General features: G+C 51.7%; 1 long non-coding RNA gene across 1 annotated transcript; it reads left to right on the top strand.

Moving 5' to 3' along the window:
* Positions 1-2197: 2197 nt before the first annotated feature.
* Positions 2198-4868, top strand: LOC149867639 (uncharacterized). The gene is made up of 4 exons (XR_016441644.1): positions 2198-2311; positions 2733-3242; positions 3449-3561; positions 4823-4868. It is a non-coding gene; the product is annotated as an uncharacterized LOC149867639 (long non-coding RNA).
* Positions 4869-11603: the final 6735 nt, after the last annotated feature.

Here is an 11603-nt window from a genome sequence, read left to right as displayed (position 1 = left end):
CCAAAGAAGAACCTTGTCTGCCTATGTCCTTAGACCAACATGGCTACAACCTGTACCTCATTCACATCTATGGGCACTTATGGTGCTGTTGTCCTATTTAGAGTTCTTTGTATCACACTAAGTGATAGAGGAAAGAGATCACTTTTACATAATGGATGGATGTCTTAGTGAACTTCGGATATGTTGACAATAGGTGCTATAAGGCATTGGTCCTCAGTGTGTTGACGTCTTCCCTGTCTGCCCATGGGTTAAGGAGGTATAACAATTACTTCTGCTGCCCGTTCCCTTATGTTTTATGCTCGACCTACCACGCCTTTGATGTTTCTGATTATTGGGAGGTAGTTCAAAAATGGAGAACCATCTTGGATCCCTTGTATGATCAGATCTATGGGGCTCCTCCTCCCCTGTATCCCAGCCTGACCACACCTTTGTTGTCAACTCTCTCTCAGCCAAAAAAACCCCCACTCAGGTTTACTTCTACCTGGTCAGGGCTGTCTGAACCTTTGGCTCCTCAAGACTACAGCCCTCAGCTCCTCCAGGCTACAGCCCTCAAATTGGCCCCACTTGGGGCAGCTGGGACAGTTTAAGCACAAAACCGAACAGAAAAGAAATGCCCTCAACCAAAGTAAGTACCAAAAAAGGAAAATTCAAAACTAAAGAAAATTAAAACACAGTCATAGAATCATAGAATCATAGAAAGAAGTTAGGGTTGGAAGGGATCTCAGGAGGTCATCTAGCCCAACCCCCTGCTCAAAGCAGGACCATCCCCAACTAGATCATCCCAGCCAAAACCCTGTCTAGCTGGATTTTGAAAACCTCTAAGGATGGAGCTTCCACCATCTTTGGGTAATTTGTCCCAGTGTTTCACTGCCATCCTAGTGAGAAAATTCTTCTTAATATCTAACCTTAACTTCCTTTGCTGCAACTTGAGACCGTTGCTCCTTGTTCTGCCATCTGCCACCGCTGAGAAGTTTATCTCCATCTTCTTTTGAAATCTCCTTCACATAGTTGAAGGCTGCTATTAAATTCCCCCTTAGTCTTCTCTAGACTAAATAAGCCCAGTTCCCTCCGTCTTTCCTCATAAGTCATGTCCTCCAGCTGCCTCACCATTTTTGTTGCCCTCCGCTGGACTCTTTTCAATTTGTCCACATCCTTTCTGAAGTGTAGTGCGCAAAACTGAACACAGTACTTCAGATGTGGCCTCACCAGTGCTGAGTAGAGGAAAATAATCACTTTAATTGACCTACTGGCAACACACCTACAAATGCAGCCTAGTATGCCATTAGTCTTTTTGGCAACAAGGACACATTGCTGGCAAATATTCAGCTTATTGTCCACTGTAACTCCCAAATCCTTTTCTGCAGAGCTGTTGCCCAGCCAGTCAGTCCCCAATCTGTACTTGTGCATGGGATTGTTCCTTCCTAAGTGCAGGACTTAGCACTTGTCCTTAGTGAACTTCCTGAGCTCTCCTTTGGCTGAAACCTCCAATTTGTCTAAGTCACTCTGAATTCTAGGCCTACCCTCCAACATATTACTACTCCCTCAGCTTGGTGTCATCTGCAAACTTGCTGAAGGTGTACTATATGCCATCTTCTAGGTCATTGATGAAGACATTGAATAAAACCAGTTCCATGACTGAACGCTGGGGCAATGCACTTGAAACCAGCTACCAACTAGACATGGAGCCATTGATCGGGGAGCAGGAGTGGAGGGAGCAGGGTGCCCGTGTGCCACTCACACGAGCACCCCCTTACCTCGGCGGAGGTAGCAGCAGCAGCAGAGGAGACAGTGGCGGGGGCAGCAACAGCTGATTCCCCCTAAGGTAAGTGGGGTAGAGGGCACGGCACAGCCGAGGCAGATCCGGACGGGAAGCCCTTCGGTGCCGCCTTAGCTCGCCCGACAGGGAGCCGCGCTCCCGAGCCTCATGTGGGAAGGCAGACAAGCGACCGGGGGGGATTAGCCAGGAGGAACTGGCGGGGGCCTTTCCCCAAAGCAGGGGGGCATCCCGGATAGTCCCTTGGCCTCGACCCCGGGAGTCTAGTGGGAGGGTTGGTAGGGGGTGGAGCCGCCTGCACGTGCTTCTGGGCTAGCCAGAAGGTGTGATTGGCTGAGCGAAAATCGCGGGAAATTCAAACCACGGTCTTTAAAAGCCGCTGTTTGAAATTCCAACGGCAGTTGGGGAGCAGGAGCGGAGGGAGCAGGGTGTACGTGTGCCACTCACATGAGCACCCCCTTACCTTGATGGCAGCGGAGGTAGCAGCAGCAGCAGAGGAGACAGCGGCGGGGGTAGCAACAGCTGATTTCCCCTAAGGTAAGTGGGGCAGAGGGTGTTTGCGCTGGCATTCGCATAAGGTGGGGGCGAGGTAGCTGCACAGAGCGGCACCCCCAGGGAGCAAAGCAGCGGGCGCACCTCTGCAGGCATGGTGATGCAGACACGGAGCGCAGCTGCCAGGGGCCCCACCTGGGTGCTGCTGCCTACCGTGGGCTCTTCTGAGGCCTCCACCCAGACGGAGCTCATGGTGGAGTCAGTGGCCCCTTGCCCCCCTGTCTGTGGAAGGGGCTCAGTGGGGTCCTGGGGTGGGGTAGGGCCTGGAGGTCTCCTTGCCTGTCCCTCCTGGGCACAACTTAGGGCCCTGGAGGAGCAGGTAAGTGAGCTCCAGGCTGCGGTGAGCAGGCTGAGGGGGATCAGGGATGCAGAGGATGAAATTGATGCCTATTTCTATTCTCTGCAGGCCTGGTCGCCCACTGTACAGCCCCCACAGGAGACGCATCCAACACAGGAGTGGAAGAAGGTGCCCAAATCCAGAGCTGCTAGGCCTAGAGCGGTGGAAGCTCCCCAGGTTCAGCTGGGGAACAGGTTAGATGCCCTGGCAGCTGTGACGGAGGAGGACGGTGGAATGGCCTCTGGCAGGGACAATGCCACTCCCCACACAACAGGGAATGGGCAGAGAGCAAACACCAGGAGGAAGAAATGCCGGGTCCTGGTCATCGGAGACTCCATCCTATGAGGATTGGAAGGTCCCATCTGCCAGCCCGACCCCTGGACACGACAGGTCTGCTTCACGCCTGGGGCTCGGGTCAGGGACATCACAGAAAGGATCCCGGCCTACATCCGACCTGCAGACCAGTACCCCATGGTTGTCATCCATGTGGGTACGAACGACGCGGCCAGGGGCAACCCTCACCGTATTATGAAGGATTTCAAGGCTCTGGGAGACAAGCTGAAGGAGACGGGGGCACAGGTGGTATTTTCCTCTCTTCTTCCAGTGAGTAGGTGGGGACGGCGACACAAGGCCTGCATTGGCGTGGTCAACCAGTGCTTACACAGCTGGTGCCGCCAGGCAGGCTTTGGGTTCCTTGATAATGACCCATGCTTTCGGGCGGGGGACTTGCTGGGGTGGGATGGGCTTCATCTCTCTCCTAAAGGCAAGCGTGTCTTCTCTTCCAGGTTGGCTGATCTCGTACGGCGAGCTTTAAACTAGCCTCGCCGGGAAGGGGGCCATAGGAAGACGAGGAGATGCCATCCGAGCAGGACACGTGACAAAGGCAAGGAGTGCTAAGGTAAGAAACAGGGGTCCAGACAGTCTCCCTAAATGGGGGGTGGCACACACAGTCTTGCAAGGCCTTAAATGCCTATACACCAATGCTCGCAGTATGGGGAATAAACAGGAGGAACTCTCCCCCAGAATAGCTAGTTCAAACCCAGATATCATAGGGCCAACAGAAACGTGGTGGGATTCGTCCCATGACTGGGCAGTTAGCATTAGGGGCTATAGGCTTTACAGGCGGGATAGAGAAGGAAGGAAAGGTGGGGTGTGGCGCTCTATGTCAGGGAGCACTACGCATCCTCTGCCAGCAGAATGGGTCAGAGGAGGGGCAAGCTGAGGTGCTCTGGGTTAAGATTCAAGAGGACCGTGGGGAGAGTGATTTGACAGTGGGGGTCTACTACAGACCCCCCCAACCAAGGGGAGGAGCTGGTCTGGGAATTTTTGGGCCAACTTACAGAGGCACTTAGGGCAAGGGATGTAGTTGTCATGGGTGATTTTAATTACCCAGACATCTGCTGGGAGGAACAGTCAGCCAGGACGGACCATTCCAGGAGGTTCCTAGCTGAGATACAGGACCTCCACTTCGTCCAGGAGGTGCACATTCCCACCAGAGGAAATGTCCTGTTGGACCTGGTTCTGGCCACAGGCGATGACCTGGTAAGGGGCCTCCAGGTTCTTGATCACCTGGGCGATAGCGATCATCGCTTGCTGGAATTCACCATCCAGCGCAGGGTGCCAAGGGCCTGCAGCAAGACGGCAGCCCTAGACTTTAGGAGGGCCAACTTCAACAAGTTGAGGAGACTAGTGGGTGAGGCGCTGGGGTCCTTGAGGGCAGGGGAACTCAGTGTCCAGGACAAGTGGTCGTTCCTTAAGGAAACGATACTCAGGGCCCAGGGGGAGTCCATCCCAACAAGAAGCAAGGGGGGCAACAGTGCCCGGAAGTCCCCCTGGCTCACCAAGGGCGTCCGGGAATGCCTGCTTGCCAAAAAGCGCCCCCCTTCCACTGGGTGTACACCGCCTATCTCCAAAGAGAAGTATACCTCCTCTGCTCGGGCCTGTAGGGGGGCTGTCAGCAAAGCTAAGGCAGACATACAGCTAGGACTAGCGTCCAAGATCAAGGATAATAAAAAGTCCTTTTTCAAATACATAGGGAGGATGAAGAAGGCACCGGGTAATGTGGGGCCCCTGCAAAGTACGCTGGGCAATCTGGTGGTTGCGCCAGAGGAGAAAGCGGAACCCTTTAACCAATTCTTCATGTCCGTTTTCTTGTGCAGGGACCAGGACTTCCCCGCTGGGATGCCAGATGGACTCGAGGGGAACGCCTCCAGACCTCAGGTTGGGAACGACTGGGTTAGAGAGCTTCTGGAGGGGCTGGATGTGTTCAGGTCAGCGGGTTGTCATGGTGCGGGGACCTAGGAGCAGCCATGATCTCTCCTGGCACCCCCTACTGTGCCAAGTTGGCGATCAAGCACCCTCGTCTCGCCCGCCACATCTTTGATATTATTTGATTTTATAAGGGAGGCTGTCTTTGTCCCCTTGGACATGGTGCTCTGTTTATCCTGGCCCCTATTCTGTATGGAGTGACTTGGTACACCCCAGCCTTGTGGGCTATGTGTGGCTCCAACCTCCCCTGTACCACGCCCCAAGCCTCACAGTTGTCCCGGACGTTATCTGGTTGGTTTTTCCTTTCTGCGCCCACACTAGCACCCCCTGGGCTTGTCATGCAGCCGGCGCCCACTCGCTGGCGCCTCCGGGCTTGTCACGCAGCCGGCGCCCACTCGCTGGCGCCCCCGGGCTGGGGTCAATGCCCCCTAAATGTCGTGCCGTCTCTGGGCTTCTTGCCTGTGCGCCCCTCCCTGAGGCTCCTTGCCTCTGGGAGCACACCCTCCCTGGGCTTCTCGCCTATGCACCCCCTCTGGGGCTGCGCCCACACTGGGGCTCCTCCCGCGCGCGCTCTCCCTGGGGCTTCGCCTCGCAATTGGGCTTCTCTTCCTGTGTGCCCTCCCTGGGGCTTCTATTCCTATATGCCCTCCCTAGGGCTTAACGCAAGCACCCTCTGGGCTTCTTGCCGGTGCCCACTCTGGTGCTCCGCACAATTGAGGCTCAGGTGGCCTTGGCCGTACCTGGCCCCCAGGACCCCTCTTAGGTCTATGATCCTTATCTGGCTCAGGCGGTCTCAGCCTTACCTGGCCCTTAATACAAACTGTTGTGCCCCCTCTGGCACCTGACTGCTGTGCCCTCTCCGGCACCAGGAACCCCCGCCCTGCTGGGGGCGCTCCTATGAGGCCTCCTCCAACCCCTTATAGCCTCACCCGGTCCTCCGGTGTAATAACAAACAAAGTCATCATAAGCCAAACGGCTGTAACACAAAAACCAAACCTCCTGGCTAAAACTCAAACCCTAAGCCTTCTGGCTAATCATTGTTTCCATCCCTGCCAGGGGTTCCTCTACCTGGTATCCTTGCCCATAAGCTGCTCAGGCCCTCAGGATTCTCAACTCTGCCTGCTTCCACAGAGCTACCTTCCTCAGCTGCCAGAGGGAAACTGACTGCAGGGCTTCAGCCTGGGCTGTTTATATACTCCAGGCCCTGCCCCTTCCTGGTCAGCTGACCAACTGCGGTTGCCCCGGCAACCAGCACCTGTATCCCTTCATAGGAGCAGGGCACCAGAGTGCCCCTGTGACACGGGTCCAGATGCTCTCCACCCCAGGGTGTTGAGGGAGCTAGCAGGGGTTATTGCAGGGCCCTTGGCACGGCTCTACAAGCGCTCGTGGTGCTCGGGCCAGGTGCCGGATGACTGGAAGATAGTTAATGTGGTCCCCATCTTCAAAAAAGGGAAGAGGGAGGACCCAGGCAACTATAGGCCCATCAGTCTTAGCTCTATCCTTGGGAAACTCTTTGAGAAGATCCTCAAGGAGCACATCTGTGATGGGCCGGCTTCAGGGATGATGTTCAAGGGCAACCAGCACGGTTTCATTAGGGGCAGGTCTTGTCAGACCAACCTGATTGCCTTTTATGATCAGGTCACAAGGGCAATGGATGCAGGTGTTGCCGTGGACGTAGTCTTTCTAGACTTCAGTAAGGCCTTTGACACCGTCTCCCACCCCATCCTCATTAAAAAACTAGGCGACTGTGGCATTGATGCCTACACAGTCAGATGGATTGCAGATTGGCTCAAGGGTCGTACTCAGAGGGCGGTGGTGGATGGGTCATATTTGACCTGGGGGGAAGTGGGCAGCGGAGTCCCCCAGGGCTCGGTCCTTGGGCCCGCGCTGTTCAAATTCTTCATCAGCAATTTGGATGACGGGGTGAAATGCAACCTGTTTAAATTCACTGATGATACCAAAATTTGGGGTGAGGTGAGCATGCTAGTAGGGAGGGAAAGACTGCAGCAAGACCTGGATAGGTTACAGGGGTGGGCTAGCAAAAACAGGATGCGTTTCAATACTGACAAGTGCAGGGTGCTGCACTTAGGCAGTAGAAACCAGCAGCACACTTATAGAATGGGAAACTCCCTTCTTGAGAGCACGGAGGCAGAAAGGGATCTTGGAGTCATTATTGACTCCAAGATGAACATGGGCCGACAATGCGAGGTCACGGTTGGCAGGGCTAACCGCACCTTGTCGTGCCCCCACAGGTGCATCTCAAGTAGAGCCAGGGAGGTGATCCTCCCCCTCTATGCAATGCTGGTCAGACCACAGCTGGAGTACTGTGTCCAGTTCTGTGCGCCCCACTTCAGGAGGGATGTGGACAGCATGGAGAGGGTCCAGAGGAGGCCACCCGCATGATCTGGGGACTACAGGGCAGACCCTCCAATGAAAGACTGCGGGACCTGAACCTGTTCAGCCTTCACAAGAGAAGGCTGAGGGGGGACCTGGTGACTGTCTATAAACTCACTAGGAGGGACCAGAAGGGTTTAGGGGAGACACTGTTTCCCTTAGCTCCCTCTGGCGTGACAAGGAACAATGGACACAAATTATTAGAGAGTAGATTTAAATTAAACGTCGGCAAGAACTACTTCACAATTAGGGCGGCTAGGAGCTGGAACCAACTTCCTAGGGAAGTGGTGCTGGCTTCTACCCTGGGGGTCTTTAAGAAGAGGCTTGATGACTATCTGACTGGACTCATTTGAGTCCAGTCTTTTTCTCCCACGCAGGCGGGGGGTCGGGCTTGAAGATCCTTCTTCTATGATTCTGTGATTATTACCCTCTGAGCCTGATGGTCCAGTCAGTTTTCTGTCCAACTTACAGTCCATTCATCCAGCCCATACTTCCCTAGCTTGCCTGCAAGAATGCTGTGGGAGACCACATCAAAAGCCTTGCTAAAATAAAGGTACACCACATCCACTGGTCTTCCCACATCCAAAGAGCCAGTCACCTCGTCATAGAAGGCAATAAGGTTGGGCATGACTTGCCCCTGGTGAATTCATGCTGACCATTCCTAATCACCTTTTTCTCCTCCAAGTGCTTAAAAATGGATTACTTGAGGATCTGCTGTGTTATTTTTCCAGGGACTGAGGTGAGGCTAACTGGTCTTCAGTTCCCTGGATCTTCTTTCTTCCCTTCCTTAAATACTGAAGAGCAATCATGCTCCTTGAGGGGGGTGATCTTGCCAGCTCTTCCCTTCCCCCCTTTCCCTCTTACTTCAGGGCTAAGGCTTCTGCCCAGCTGTATCTTGTCACTTCCGACTCTCATGGCAGTACTTCCCCCAACAGAGGTCCTCTGACCTCCTTTGTCTTCTTCTGGGTGCCATGATCCTGCTCCACTCTCAGCAGTCCAGCATCAGAAAGTGAGTTCATCCGTGTGTCTGGCCTCCTGACGCTAGGTCCTTTCCCAGGCTGCCCCTCTCCAGGGCCAGCACAGGGCCAGAAGTATCCAGCACAGCTTGCCCTGCACCGATCTGGTATGAGTACTCACTCCGAAAACGCGGTGTGTTGACATGCGCATCTGCGGTGATTCTCCAGTTGCCTGAGAGGGGGTTACCTCTCTTCTCAAGTGTTTTCCCTGCTTTTGCTTCCTTATCTTGACAAACTGCATGAATAAATAAATCAGAATTAATACACACCCTTTGCAAAAAGTATAGTTTATTACAGTTTCGGGTAAACAAACTTGACTTCCATGGAGACAAGCCAAAAGCTTTTAATGAATTTGGAGTATAAACTGGTTTAACATTTCCTCTCTTAAACACTGCAAGTGAAGAAACATCAAAACAATGGCTGATAATCCTTTCACATAAGGCTTAAATTCCTAAAGTGATTCCTTTACTGAAGTAGCTGCTGTGTTTAACAATGAGTTTCATACAAAGACTCCCTAGGGCAGGAAGACAGACAGGATGCTGGCTTTGAAAGTTTGCTGGTCCAATCAAGATTTTTATAGCCCTAGGGTACAAAGCAACAGTTAATTTGGGGAACTGTTTAACTGACTATTTTTTATATAATGTTACTTTATTAGTGTCTTTAACCTAAGGCTTTTATCTGTATCAGTTGGCATTGCTATAATGTTTCTAAAACATCTAAAAAGCTGCAATCAATGCCTCCAAAACTTTTATGACTGTAATATAATGACAACATGAAATAATGGCTTTTGAATAATGGCTTTCCCTTTTCTGTTTCTGTGGATTTCATGACTTCTGCAAAACAATAGCTACCTAGTTAATAGGCTGCATTGAAACCAGCCCAACCCCACTCCACAATTAAAAAGACCACAAAGAACCACCCCCCGCCAAAATAAAAACCCCAAAACCGAACCCTAACAGCTACACACATTTTTCTCTGAGAGCAGAGTATATTAAATATAGCACAGTGATATGTTTAGCAACTTCTCCTTAGAATTAGAGAAACATGTCTAGTTGTTGAAATGATGGTAGGCAACTACTGGAGTACAGAAGGAAGCTCTTTTGGTCATGCTACTCATATGTTCTTGTTGTAATTCATGTTAGTGCCACTTGTTTTCATTGTATTCCCAAGGCAACCAGCTATGGAATTTATCAACATCTTTCAATGATAGGGAATTGCTTTGTTTAAGAAACCTTTATTACATATTGGCCTGTGAACATTTTATATATACACACTGCAGCTTAGCTACACAAAATGACCAATTCCAACAGTAGCCATTCAAATAGGAGATAATATCACAAGGGATGACTTCTCCTTTCACTGCTTGGTCCTAGGATATAGCTCTGGCTGAAGCAGTAGCCAATATTCTGTATTTTGCTGGGTGATTACTCTTTGGATGAGACATTGGCAACCCAGGGAGTAGACAGATGAACAGTTTAAATGTTTTAAAATTATAGCACTTTGCAGATAATTCACTATAACTGTTTTGTCTATCTGCTCTGTTCCACTCTAAGTGGAAACTAAACAATTGTAACTTTAAACATGTTCATTTCAAGTTTAAAACTACAGCAGTTTGGCTTCATTGTACTCCTGCTGGAGTTGCAAGATGAAACAAGTTATATCAAGGCTAAGTACAGACATTCAAAAAGCCTGAGCCTGAATCAATTCAATCTTTGCAGGTCAGTTTAACCTGTGTTGATTGACCTGGCAAGCAAGTAGACATTCACATTTGATTCTGGAAATACAGCCTCATGCCTGCAGTCACTCAGGCCAGAACCTGGAGGGTGCTAGAGTAAGCCCTGGGCTGGAAGTAAGCTGAGCTGAGGTGAGGGTGTGTGGCCAGGCCCTTGAGGGCTGAGTATGATTGGGGAGGGGTTTAAATTCCGACCCTGGCCTTCATGATCCCCAGCTGGGATGTGCTTGGAGGGGGAAGCAGCCCCTGCCAGGCGTTTTCCATCCCCCCTCACTGCTCAAGTGGCGAGGGGGCATGGTCAGCCCTGGAAGCAGCCTGAAGCAAATGGGGTTGGCGGGGTTAATTTCCCCCACCTCCTTCCCTTGTCCCACTGGCACAGGCACCGGTTGGGGTCTGCCAGGCAGGGTGTAACAGCTCCCATCAGGCATTTCACCCCACTTGCTGCTTGAGGAGCGGGGTGCATGGCCAGCCCTGGAAGCAGCCTGAAGTGAATGGGGGGGTTCGCTTTGAGCTGTTGCCGGGTCTGGCCATGCACCCTGCTGCTCAAGTGGTGCGGGGGAGGTGGGAAATGCCTGACAAGGGCTGATACACCCCCGGCAGGTAGACCTCGGGTGGGGTCCCCTGGGGACAGAAAGGGGAGGGAAGGGGGACCCCATCCGAGGCCTACCTGCTGGGGGTGTATCAGCCCTTGTCGGGCATTTCCCACCTCCCCACCTCCCAGGCTGAAAAGCATGCTGGGATGCTGGAGGATTCTGATTTAACTTAAACCAGGAAGGTGTCTGAGTCAGAAGTTCCATAAACTGGTTTGGCCCAAATCAGTTGAGTCTGATACCACATTCAACCAGGTTTATCTCAAACCAGTTTCAGCCATTTTGAAACTGGTTTACATGTACTGAACTTCTGTTCTGTTACAGGTTTAAACCAGTTGGCAAGGGTTGGCAACCTATGACCCACAAGTGGATCTGGCTGATGGAGCATTTGGATCTGGCCTGGCTTTGGCAATATTTGGCAGTGGGGAGCTCTGTCTGCACCATTCTGTAGCTGGGCACCAGGAGCGTCAGTGGAGTGGGAGCTTTGCTTGTGCCCTGCCACAACATGCAGCAGGAGAAGTGGCAGAGGCAGCCAGGCCCTAGTGCCCACCTGTCTCAGGTCTCAGATAGGTCATTTCATCCCCTGAGTTATATTGTTTGGCTGGTGTTCACTTCTGAGTGGTAAGGATTTTGTTTTTAAACAGTTTTGTGGCTGTAGACAGACAAAATGCTATCTAGGTATTTCTTAGTGTTAATTTGTTTATGTTAATACTGTTTTCCTGAACAGAAGTAGGAACAAACTCCACGCAAATGCTCCACTTTTGTAGAAATTGTGAGTAAAGTACTTTGGCCTTATGCTAACAAGCAACTGTCTTGGCTGTTCTTCTCAAATACTCACCAAATACATAGCCAGACATAGATTTTTTTCCTTCTAGTGACCACACTATGACACACAGGCTGCTACTCAACCCATTTCTGAAACTTGGGAACCCCATGAGCA

The sequence above is a fragment of the Crocodylus siamensis genome, chromosome 4 (assembly GCF_052110815.1).
Source record: "Crocodylus siamensis isolate JL-2025a chromosome 4, ASM5211081v1, whole genome shotgun sequence".
Taxonomy (NCBI): Eukaryota; Metazoa; Chordata; order Crocodylia; family Crocodylidae; genus Crocodylus; species Crocodylus siamensis.
This window is presented reverse-complemented; position numbering and strand designations above follow the sequence as displayed.